The sequence below is a fragment of the Spermophilus citellus genome, assembly GCF_964194105.1.
Source record: "Spermophilus citellus genome assembly, chromosome: 2".
Lineage (NCBI taxonomy): Eukaryota > Metazoa > Chordata > Mammalia > Rodentia > Sciuridae > Spermophilus > Spermophilus citellus.
In genome coordinates this window covers 18,060,436-18,072,633 of record NC_138183.1, presented here as the reverse complement: position 1 = coordinate 18,072,633, position 12,198 = coordinate 18,060,436, and the positions used below count along the sequence as shown (strand labels likewise).

Below are 12,198 nucleotides of genomic sequence, written 5' to 3'. Positions count from 1 at the left end.
AGTACCCATGAGGGAACTGGGGCTCAGAATGATAAATACCTGTCTTCAAGTGAAAGCAGTTACTCCTCTGAGGAAGGTCATACTCTCTGTGGGAGAAGAACCTCAACCACTTCCCAGTAGCTCAGTAGTGGCTGATGTCTTGGCCAAAGTCAGAGACCAGTTAGCACTGAATCATAGTATTTATTTCTGCCTCCTGAGACAAGGTAGGCTGCGACCAGTAATGGGAGGCTGGGTGAAAAAACAAAAAGGCCATGTGTGATCTCCTGCTGCCCTCTAGTGCCCACTTCAGATGTTTGCTCTTGGGAAATTTGTTAGTTCTGATCCTTCCTGCCCAAGAATAATTAGTGTGTGTAAAGCAACTTGCTAGGCACTGAGGACCACAGGAAAGAAGGTAAAGGCTTATCTAGTCTACAAGAAAAAAAGAATTTAGAATGAGCCTTTGCAAAGAAGGCCTGAATATTCAGTGCTAGCCTTGGAGCTACTCCCTGGGACGGGGGTGAAAATATGAATTAAAACTCATTTCAATACTAGTGGTACTGAGTATAGAGATTCCAGTTGGGAAGGAAAAGCCAAAAAGATGAAGGAGAGGCTGAAGATATATCAGAGAGTGAAGACAGTAGAGCAAGAAATTAAAGGAGGCAGAAAGAGGTGGCAGTGGAAAAGGAAAAGATACAATATGACTGTCAGATAGATATGAGTTTGAATTTCAGGTTTGGCCAAAACTGAACACGTGACCTCTAGGGTCTCTGTGTTTAGTTAAGCAAGTTGAGCTCTACAAGGCAAGAGGGCGAATAGGGATTGGATTCAGTCTCAGCTCTATTTGTCAAGTCTTTGCTCATTTAACTGAATAAAAGAGCAGGAGCACCTTTACCTAATCCATATAAAAGGCTAGCCACAGACCTGCATGTGACCGTGGACAAGTTAGTACACAAATACAAGTCTCTGTGTTTTTATGTATATAATAATAGTGACATCAGTGAAAATATAAAGTTAAGATAATTTAAGATAATTTGTACCTGTGCCAGACATTTAGTACACACACAAGAGATGTCAGTTCTTACTCTTACTTATATTATTATAACACTTATATTGTTATATTATTATTATAACAATATAGTTGCATTTTTAAGATGTAGTGGATAAGTGCTTGAAACGGAGAAAGTAGAAAGGAAACACATTTTCCAGGCTTCTAGTCTTTGCTACACATAAGACATTGCAGATCTCATTGAATCCTCTCAACAATGCTTTGGACTAGGAATATTATAATTTTTACAAGCATAATACAATTGAGAAAATAGAGGTTCTGGGAGGTGACATTCAGCCAAAGGCCATTAGTCATTCAGCATCTAATTCCAAAGCCTCTTTTCTGTTCAGTGGAGGTCAAAGCATCATTAATAGGAGGACTATCTTCTCTTCCCTGGGATCCAATTATTCCACTTTCCTAAGAACTCTGCTCAAAACTCACCCCCTCAAGGAAGGTTTCAGATTTTATTTCCTCCCCAATTCCATTTTCTTCTTCCAGTCACATGTAGAATTCAAAGGAAAATGCCCAGAAGGGATCATTCTTAGACAGGCTTAGGGAACAAGAGGTCTCTGAGATGCTAATGTCCTGCTATGGATGAAAACTGCCAGATTATGCTGTTTGAACATGACCTGGAGGTAGGAGAACAGGCCTTCAAGGTTGGTTGCCAAGTTAAAACATCCAAGAGGGTGTGAACCTGAATGGGGTCAGCTGGAGGCTTTGGTTAGAGAAGCCCTTAGGAAACAAAACTGTCACCCTCAGCCAGTGAGGTGGTGTACTGTGATCACTGAAACTGGGGGGGGGGGGGGAGTTGAGGCAAGAGGATTGCAAGTTCAAGGCCAGTCTCATCAACTTAGTGAAACCTTGTCTCAAAAATAAAATAAAAAAGTGCTGGGGATATAGCTGTATGGTAGAGCACACCACCCTCTGACTGCTTTCATACTGGAATCACAGTCTCACTTTCATGCCTTTCTGTTTTTATCAAAATCCTAACAAGACGCAGGTTAAAAGATCACCTTTAAAAATGTTCACAGGCATTTCATAACATGTTCAAGGGTGAGTTAATTCCTTTTTTAGCTCCCCTCTTTCCTATAGCTGTGCTGCTTGGGACAACGAGGACTAATGTGTCCATTCAACAAAAAGTAAAATTAAATTAAAACAAAGGGTCAAAACCCATCAGAAATTCCCTGTCTTAAAATTGTGGTAATCAGTAAAGTTAACATCAACAACTGCTACAATTTTACAGGAACACATTCCAGGCCAGATATTCTGCTACTTGTTTTACATGATCAAACTTGGTCTCAATAAACCAGAACATCAATGAAAAGTAGGTTTCATTAATGCTTTTTAAAGATGAGGAAGTGGAAGATCATAGGAGTGAAGTCAGGAGTCCAAAAAAGAGCTGGACTCCCACTCCCATCTGTCCTATTTCTAACCACTTTTCTACTATATTAAGTTCTCTCCCACTCTGCTACATCACGAGAGATTCAGGTCTATGCGGTTATAAATTCTGGAATTTGAATAAACAATTCCTGTTACTTCTGCCCATTACATCATGGTGATCAGCAATAAACCTCTTGAAATATGAATCTATGGACAATCAATACAGCATTGGTTGAAAAACTGTGATGCATCTAAATGGTGAGGTAGGTACTATATACCAAAGAAAATAGAGAAACATTTTATTATATATGATACATAGTAATTATAAATATATAAATATATATACATATATATAAAATGGAAAAAACAATGTGCAGAGAACGTTTACAGTACATTCTTTTGTGTAAAAAAGAGGGGAGGAGTATATATATATATACACACACACACACATATAATATAAATATGTATATGCATGCATATATGTGTTTCCAGTTACTTTTTTTTTTTTGATACTGAGGATTTAATTCAGGAGCACTTTACAACTAAGTTACAATCCCCAGAACTTTAATTTTTTTTTTCATTTTCTGATAGGATCTCATTACATTATTTTAGAGTCTTGCTAATATGCTAAGGCTGCCCTCATATTCATTGTCCTCCTGCCTCAGCTCCCTGAGTAGCTGGGATTATAGGTGTGAGCCATGGCCCTGAGCTTCTATATTGTTTTTCACTAAGAAATAATAAAAAGATTAACCAAACTAATAAAATGGTTACCTATAAGGGGAGCAAAAAAGAAGAGACCAAGGCCAGAGTTTTTCAGTATATCTTATTTTATAAGTTTTAGCTTTGTGTTTTACGTAAAACACAAAGTTTTGCATAATTTTTTTAAAATCAAAAAGACATAATTAAAAGATAATTCAGTGAAGACATACACTGCAGGCTTCTTTTTTTTTTTAATGGAACCCAGTCTTCATTTAGTTGCTAAGATATATATATATATATATATATATATATATATATATATATATATATATATTTTGAATGGAACCCCAAATCAAAATAAGTGAAATGGACAGTCGTGTTTTTTTTTTTTTTTTTGGAGAAAATATTTGAACAAGTGTCTCCAGTGTGTTGTGTTTTGTCAGGTATCTTCATTTTTCTTCACTGGTGATTAGAGCTTGCTACGTGTTTATTAAGCTGGAAGCCCGACAGGGAAGCAATAAACCAAGAAATAATGAGAAATGCCTAATCCCACAGGAAACCCGTATGCCAGTTTTTCTCAAGCCATCTCACAAAATAAGAATTTAAAATGTAAATATTGTGTACTTGTGTGTATACATGTGTGTGTGATTTGATTTACCTCAGGTTTTTGAGTCTTTTCAGAAGAACCCCAGGATTAAGACCTCGTGGGCATGAAGAAGTCAAGTATCTGAAACGGTGGGCACCTCGATCCTCCCAATGAGACGTCCCCTATGCGACACCCCAATACTCACCCCTCTGCTCTGTGTTTAAGTCCTGTATTTTTTAAGGCACAAATGGAAAGTAATGAAAGTTTGACTTTTCTCCTAGTTCTGGAGTATTATAAAAGCCACACTTGTTGTTAGCAATGGCAAAACTGATGGGCATTTCAAAAGGCAGTCCACAATTATTTTTTTGAAAGATGCTGTTCCTTGAGCATTAGACCTTTTTGAATTCCAGTTTCCTCTTGTTGGTGTAAGCAAGAAAATCTTCTGTATTTCAAAATATGTTTTTATTGAGAGAAATGGCAAGGAAGACTTACTATTCACATTCGTAATGTAAGTGTTCTTAAATGTGTAATGGTTTATAAATGTTCATAAAGAAAGAACTGCTGGATTAAATAATAAATTCTCATCTCTGGGGAAAAAAAGACATAATTATTTCTACAAATTATATATGAAGTAAAAGAAATAGATCTGACTCTACATTTAAGTATTGATAGAAACAATGGAGAAAATAATAGTTTCAAGTGGCTTTAAAATGTAGTATTCAGGCCAGGTATGGTGTAATCTCGGAGGAAAGAGAGAGAGAAAGAAAAAGATAAAATGGCAAAATAAAAAGAAGGAAAAGAAAAAGAAAGAAAATGAGAGAAAAATGTAGTATTTGGAAATTTCACTCCCCAGTACATCCCCTTTTCCAAATTATGATGTGTTCAGGAACAAATACCTCACAAATATCTCACAGTGAATTTCCAACTATTACATGTAATTATGATGCACCTAAAGAAATTTTAATGCAGTATTTGGGTGTTATATGCTTTGTAAAAAGTATTCAAAATAAAAGATGATCTGCAAGTAAGTCTTCAATTAGATTAATGTGGAACACTGTTACTTTGAAGCCACTATGTGTATATAGTGTGGTGTTGCAAACAAGCTTTTATTTTATTGTCTTTAGGATTTTCAACATAAGACTAACAATCCAGGTATAAAGTCAAAGAAGCTAAGAAAAAAATCTGTGAACTGAAATTTCAATTTGAAGTCAACATTTCACAACTTTGTCCCTGAAAAAGCCTAGAAAAAAAATGACCTTACTACAGAAAAGTGGTCCTAATGCTCAGACTCTGTTTCCACTGAAAGGAACAAAGTATTCTTTAATAAAAATTCCTGATCCAGGTCTGGAATAGAATGGTATAAAGCTAAACCCAGGATGTTTGCTACACCAAAAAGCAGGGTCGAGACCAATGGGGTCATTTCAAAAGGGCACAGAAAACAACCTAAAGTAGCTTACATCAGCCTTACATGAAACAATATGAACACTAAAGAGAATAATGATTGCAAGAAATTGAAATTTATCAAATAAATTGCCATTCATTCATAACATTACTCACACTAAATTCAACACCCAAAGTAACTAAGTAAATTAAAAAGTCAACAAAACTCATTGGTCACTATTAGCGATTGCTTGGAGATCAGCATACTATTTTGAAAAGTGTAACAGAATCAATTATGAATCATATTTTTATTATATGAACTGAATTTCTGGGCAACTGCATTTTTCCTTTTGGAAATATTGTAAATAATAAAAACAGGAAGAATGATAGAATTATAAAATCACTCTATTAAAATGTCTAATAAAATATTAGATCTAGACAACTATAATCAATAAATCCAAAACCATTAGGAGAAAGGCTAATGGGAAAATTTCTAATGGATAAATTTCTAATGGATAGATCACATAGCAACTGAAACTGCTGATCATTTTTATCATGACTAAAAGTACAATGAGACATTAAATCCTGGTCTGATGCTATATGCTTCAGGTGGTAGTTCTTAAATCCATGAATAGAATGAACTTATGAACTTGTACTGAGAAAAAAATACATCTTTATTTTCAGTTTCCTATAATTGCAACTTAGCATTTTTAAATTATAAATGCAACTAAAAGAATATAGTAGCAATAAAATTTTCTATGACTTTGATAGAATTTTAAATATTTGTATCACTTTACAGTTGTTACAAATATTTAAAATATTTATGCTCAACACTACTTAGAAATTCTGATGGATATCTCTCCACTACATCTTGTCATTCATAGAGGAGCACATATGTTGCTATATTTTTAATATTTTGATGACAGTATATTGATACAGTTTCTTTCTGTTGTTCTTGCTATGTATTTTCTTACATGCCCTTTGAAAACATTATTCAGAGAAGTGATTTTATCATTCCATAAAAGAATTCTAGGAACAAAAACTTCTAGGAACAAAAAATTCTCCAATTGATTCCCTAGGATAAAGGAATAAGTTAAAAAACACCATGAGGAAACAATTGGTTAAGTTTGCAATTTGGAAAATTCTAAAGGACAAATAAACCAATGTCTTCAACAAAAAATAGTACAGGCAAAATTAAAGGACATAATCATTACAGATTAGGAGACCAAGTACAACATATAGGCATCTTGGTCTTTATTTAAACATACTGACTATAAACAGATATTTTAAAGCCAAATTTTTATATTCAAATTTGAAAAATTTGAATATGAACTTCTAGATAGGATAATAACATTGAGATTATGTTTAAAATAATTATCTGTTAAAGGTACATGCTGAGGTATTTATAGGAGGAATGCTATATCTTGGATTTGCTTTTAAATATCCCAGCAACAAAAAGCAAATTGGGGATAAGCAATAGCTGAGGTGAAAATAGGAAAATATTGACAAGAAGCATTACTGAGTAAGGGGCACACAGAGATTCACTATAACATTTTCTTTCTCAATGTGTATACTTAAGATTTGTTTAAAGAAAATATTGAGACACCTTGCAGAAGGCTTATACAAAGTTGGAAAAGGCCATTACTGATGGCTAGTAGAATAAGTGGGATGATTTCAAATTTCTTATCATGTACTGTTTTGATTCTTTTTTATAATTCATATTCACTTGTATTTTTAAATACTATGTTTTACAGCATTTTAGGGCTCATTGCAAAATTGAAATTCTCCATATACTCCCTATTCCTACACACACATAGCTTCTCTCATTATTGGTACTCTCACCAGAATGGTCTATTTGATGAACCTGCATTGACGTATCATAATCACTCAAAATCCACAGTTCACTTCTCATTCTATAAGCACTATATATTTGGACAAATGTATAGTGACATCTATCCAAATGATAGTATCACACACAGTATTTTTACTGCCCTAAAAATCCTCTGTGCTCTACCCATTCCTTCCTTCCTCCTATCCCCAACCCTTGATAACCACTGATAAGATTTTTAACTTCAGAATGTTATACAGTTGGAGTCATATGCAGATTAGCTTCTTTTGCTTTATATATATTTCATGTATTTTCATGACTTGAAAGTTATTTCTTTTTAGCACTCTATATGGTACACGGTCTGAATATGCCACAGTTTATTTATCAATTGGCCTACCAAAGGATATCTTGATAGCTCCCAAGTTTTGACAATTATGAATAAAGTTGCAATAAATGTCCATGTGCAGACTTTTGTGTTGATATGTTTTCAGTTCCTTTGGTAGATATCAAAAAGTACAACTACTAAATCTCATAGCATGAGCGTGTTTTTGCTTTGTAAGAAATTACCAAAATGTCTTCCAAAGTGGATGTTCCATTTGGTATCACCAGCAGCAATAAATAAGTGTACCTGCTGATCTCTGTCTTGTCAGCTATTTGGTATTATCAGTGTTAAATTGCTAATAGGCATACAGAGGTCTTTTGTTTTAGTGGGTATTTCTCTGATAATGTGATGTGGAGCATCTTTTTATATGCTTATGTGACAGCCATGCATTTTCTTCAGGGGGATGTTTATTGAGGTTTCACACAATTTTTAATCAAGCTGTTTATTTTCTTATTGTTGAGTTTTAAGAGTTCCTTTTGTGCTTTTACTGACAGTACTTTATCAAATGTATCTTCTGCAAATATTTTCTCGAAGTCTGTGGCATGTCTTCTCATTATCTTGATATTGTCCTTTGCAGAGCAGAAGTTTTTAATTTCCATAAGATTCACCTTATAAACTATTACTTACATGTTAGATTTTAAATTTTAAAATAACATTAAAATTTTCCTATCTTTAGGAAAAATCAAAATAGAGCATTGGGCAAGCAATGATATAAAAAGATTATGTAGAATGGAGGTGACAGTATTCCACAACTGACACTCTATCTGCAGTTGGACAGTCTTACAATGTCAGCTGATGGACTGGTTAGTGGTAGTTACCAGATAAAGAAAACTTGACTAAACTACTAGATCCAAGAAGAACTGGACCTTAGGAGCAAGGCTGAGAAGCAGGGCTTAAAAGAAATAAGGAACATGGAAATTATCCAGCAGCTTTCATTTAGCAGTGAATTGAATTGTGGTTGTGGACCCCACACTCTGTATGCTTTCAAGGCAAACCTTCAGTCTACAGAGATGTATTAAACACCTGCTTAGCCACTGTTCCATCACTGCTCCTCTTTTAATCAATCACACTAGTTCAAACCATTATAAACTGGGTCTAGTTAATGAATATAAATGTATATGATATTAAAATAAAGCTTCAAAATTCTGAATCAGTTGTTACCATTTCGGCTCAAGGGAATAAATCAAAAAAGAAAAAAAAACTCCCTACACAAGGAAGTTTATGGAGTCTTATTTGTTCAAAGATGGGTTTGTCAACTTGACAAACACATAACTGGTTTGACAGCTATGAAGGCCAGAGAAAAACAATTTCAAATACTTTTCAACATTAGGTAAATAAAATATCAAAATTTATATTTACTGAAAAAGCACTTGTTATATTCCTAGCATTATCATAAATATGTGTAAATGGATTACAGAGATCTTCATAAATGGTTAATATTATATAAATATAGCCAATATAATAGTTACATTATGATGGTAGATAAAGTTGACTGTGTTCAGATTTTCTTTTATATATTTAATTTAAATTGAATTCAAACACCTATTGAGTCCTCTATGTTTCAGGTTTAGGCTAGACTGAGAAACATATAGGTATTAAATATGGTATATGGAGGTTAGAGTCAGTTTTAGCAAGAACTAGAACTAACTAACTAGATAGATAGATATAGATAGATAGATACAAATAAAAAATAGAGAATAACAGAAGGAGAGACAGAAGTTAGTGGAATGAAAGGAAGGTAAGAGGCAGGAAAAGAAGCCTTTGAAATCCCTCAATAATCCCACCTCTTGATATTCACTGCCTGTTACAACCTCCTGTATTTGAACAACTGGCTCCTGACCAACAGAATATGGCAACACAAAAAGAATGCTGCTTCTGTAACTGGCTTACAAAAAAATTTTTTTTGACTTCCATCTTGTTAGCGGACTCCCTCCTGCTGGATTTAATGAAACAAAATGAAACATGGAAAGGTTCATGTGATAAGGTACTGAGGGAAATCTCCAGACTATAGCCTGCAAAGAACTAGGCCCACAATCCAATAACCCTTAAGGAACTGAATCTAGCCAACTACATGAAGGATCTGTAATTGTATTCTTTCTGGTTCCAGCCCTCAGGTGAGATCTCAGCCCACTGCAATAACTTCATCACAGCCTTGGAAGACAAGGTAAAGTAGAGGATCCAGTAAAACTATGCTTGGATTCTTGTTTTAATGAAACTGTGAGACAATATGTGAGTAATTATTTTAAGTGGAAACATTTTAGGGGATCATTTGATATATAGTGATAGACAAGTAATAAAGATAGACATATATAATTTTATGTTATTTCATGAAAATTCTAGTAATTGTAAACTTCTAGACTCAGACAAATTTGGTTAGGAAGTAGTGAGAGTTTTATCCCTTAACAATTATCTCCCCTATATTCTGTAAGCAAAAAATTCCTCCTATCCCTCAAAATTCAGTTGCTAATGACAGAAGAAAAGGAGATATTTTGAGAATAATAATAATAATAATAATAGCAGCTAACATTCGCAGAGCACTTATTCTTTACCAGTAAAACTTTAAACACTTTAGATCTAATGTCACCTTATATTTACATTTTATGTTGTAAATAACTACTATTATCCCTATTTTGTAGAGGAGAAAAGTAAAGTACTGAGATGTTAAGTAAGTTGCCCAAGGTTATAAAGCTTTGTCAGTTCCAACAAGTTATCTAGGCTTATGTTAGATCATCTTCTTATATATTCCCTAAAATAACTTTCTGGGGGAAATGGGGCTGATTCCAGAGCCCTTGCTCTTTCTAAACAATGGTGTACTTAAATGAGTAAATTTATTTTTTAAAAATAATAAATGCAAAATAAACACTCCAACACTGTAGACAAAATGCTAAATGTTTTACATCTAACATCTCATTCTTTTCTCAACAATGTTGCCAGTTATCAATCCCTGTTTTAAAGAGAAAAGCACATAAAGTTTGGTGGTGTTATCAGTAAAACTGTGTCTCCAAAAAGGTATGTTGAAAGTTTAACTCCCAGAACATTAGAAGGTGACCTTATTTGGGAATAAGTTGCCATAAATGTATTCAATAAAGAGGACATCAACTGGAGTGGGGCAGGCCCTTAATCCAATATAACTACTGTTTTAAGTCAAGGAATGCCTGGGGCTACCAGAATATGGAAGAAATGAGGAAGGATCTTTTTTTCTCCCTATATTTTCCAGTGATGCATTAGAATTACACAGAATAGTGGGATTTGTTGTTAAGAATTTCATATATGAACATAATATAACAAGATAATTTGCTTAATATAATTGCAAAGATCTCATAAAACCTACAGAGAGCATGGCCCTGCTTATACCTTTATTTCAAACATTTAGCCTCCAGGACTGTGAGAGAATAAATTTTTCTTATTTTAAACCACCTAGTTTGTGGTAGTTGATTCCCACAGCCCTAGGAAACTGATACAGGTGATTTAAATGTTAAATGAAAACCCATTATATTAATATGCTGAATAAAGAGTATTTAAAAGGCTCCACAAAGAGAATTTTTAAATGTCTCTGTGTAAGAGGACTGCTAATATTGTGCCAGTGTATGCAAAGCCACATAATAAAAATGAGTACAGTTCCAGAGTGCTTATTTTACTTTGAAAAATAAAAAGATTTTGTGTAAAGCATGGCAATTAATTCAACCGGTAAGTAGTTTAAAATTTTTTTTAAAAGACGGTCAAATAAACACTTTTTTTGTAACAGGAAGAAATGATTTTTTTTTTAAAGGCATGCTTGAGCTTTATCTTCAGACTTTCAGTAGCACATTCCACTATTCTCTGGTGATGCTGCTCAGAACAGCTCAAATGAGAATCTTTTCCTTGACAGGATTATATCACATTGTCATAAGGGCTGCCACAAATTCCTTGACTTCTGAGTACTGACATTTCTTTTGAGTCTTATAAACAAACCTTAATAAAATAGAGAGATAGCACATGTCACAAATGTGGGTAATTTTGGCATGGTGGTTCATAGCCAACTGGACTAGATGTTTACTCTAGTTCTACCTCTTTCTGAGCCTTTGTTACCTCTTTTGTAACATGGAACTACTACTATCTACTTAAGGAACTGAAGGAATTAATTGTAACATGAATATCTACGTAGTGCCTGATATATTATGGTGCTCAAAACATGGCCAACACTTAATTGAGTGAGCCCAGTGAGTCATTTTGCACTTAGAACTCCAGGCCAGTCAGGCAATTTGATTTGCCTAAGGTCACATTTCTGAGTCTGCTTTATTTACTCAACAAATTTTACATGCTGGGCATTGTGCTAACAGATCTGACTACAAACAGGCAATGTCCTTCAGGGAAGTTCATATCCCACAGGTAAAGATGACAGGCAAAAGAATAAAGACCAACCTGTATGTGGTTTGTGAAAAACGATCAGAGTTAGAAGCAGGTACATAGGAAAGTAGGAAGAGTAAATACCCCTCCCTCCTGTTCCCCGAGGTTCTCTCTATATCCACCAGAGGCCAATTTTGACCAAAATCTGTTCCAGGCATTTTAGTCTCCAATGGGGCTCCCTTCTCCATCTAGTTTTGACTCAATCTATTTTTACCCTGCCTGTTCAAACTCCATGCGGCCCTGAATTGCAAGTGCACTGTTGGTCTCAGGTATTCAAGGAGGCCATGAAGTATGTCAAGTGTTAACTTCCTGTTTTCCCAATATCTGAAATGCTAGGGATTATGGATCCACCAGCCCTGAATGGGTAAGAGCCAATTACAATTTTTAAAAAACTTCCACTAATTGACGATCTAAATTCATCCTCATAGCAAATCTCACCTTCATTTACAGATAAAGAAATGGGGAGAATGGTTACACAAGATTAAGAAGTTGAGTTTTCAGGATTGGGTTTATCTCTTAGGTTCTGACAGGTA

At 34.4% G+C, this 12,198-nt stretch overlaps 1 protein-coding gene across 3 annotated transcripts in view; it reads right to left on the bottom strand.

The window, feature by feature from the left end:
* Nucleotides 1-12,198, bottom strand: part of ASTN2 (astrotactin 2) — an 856,022-nt gene that overhangs the window by 189,046 nt on the left and 654,778 nt on the right. The window lies entirely within an intron of this gene.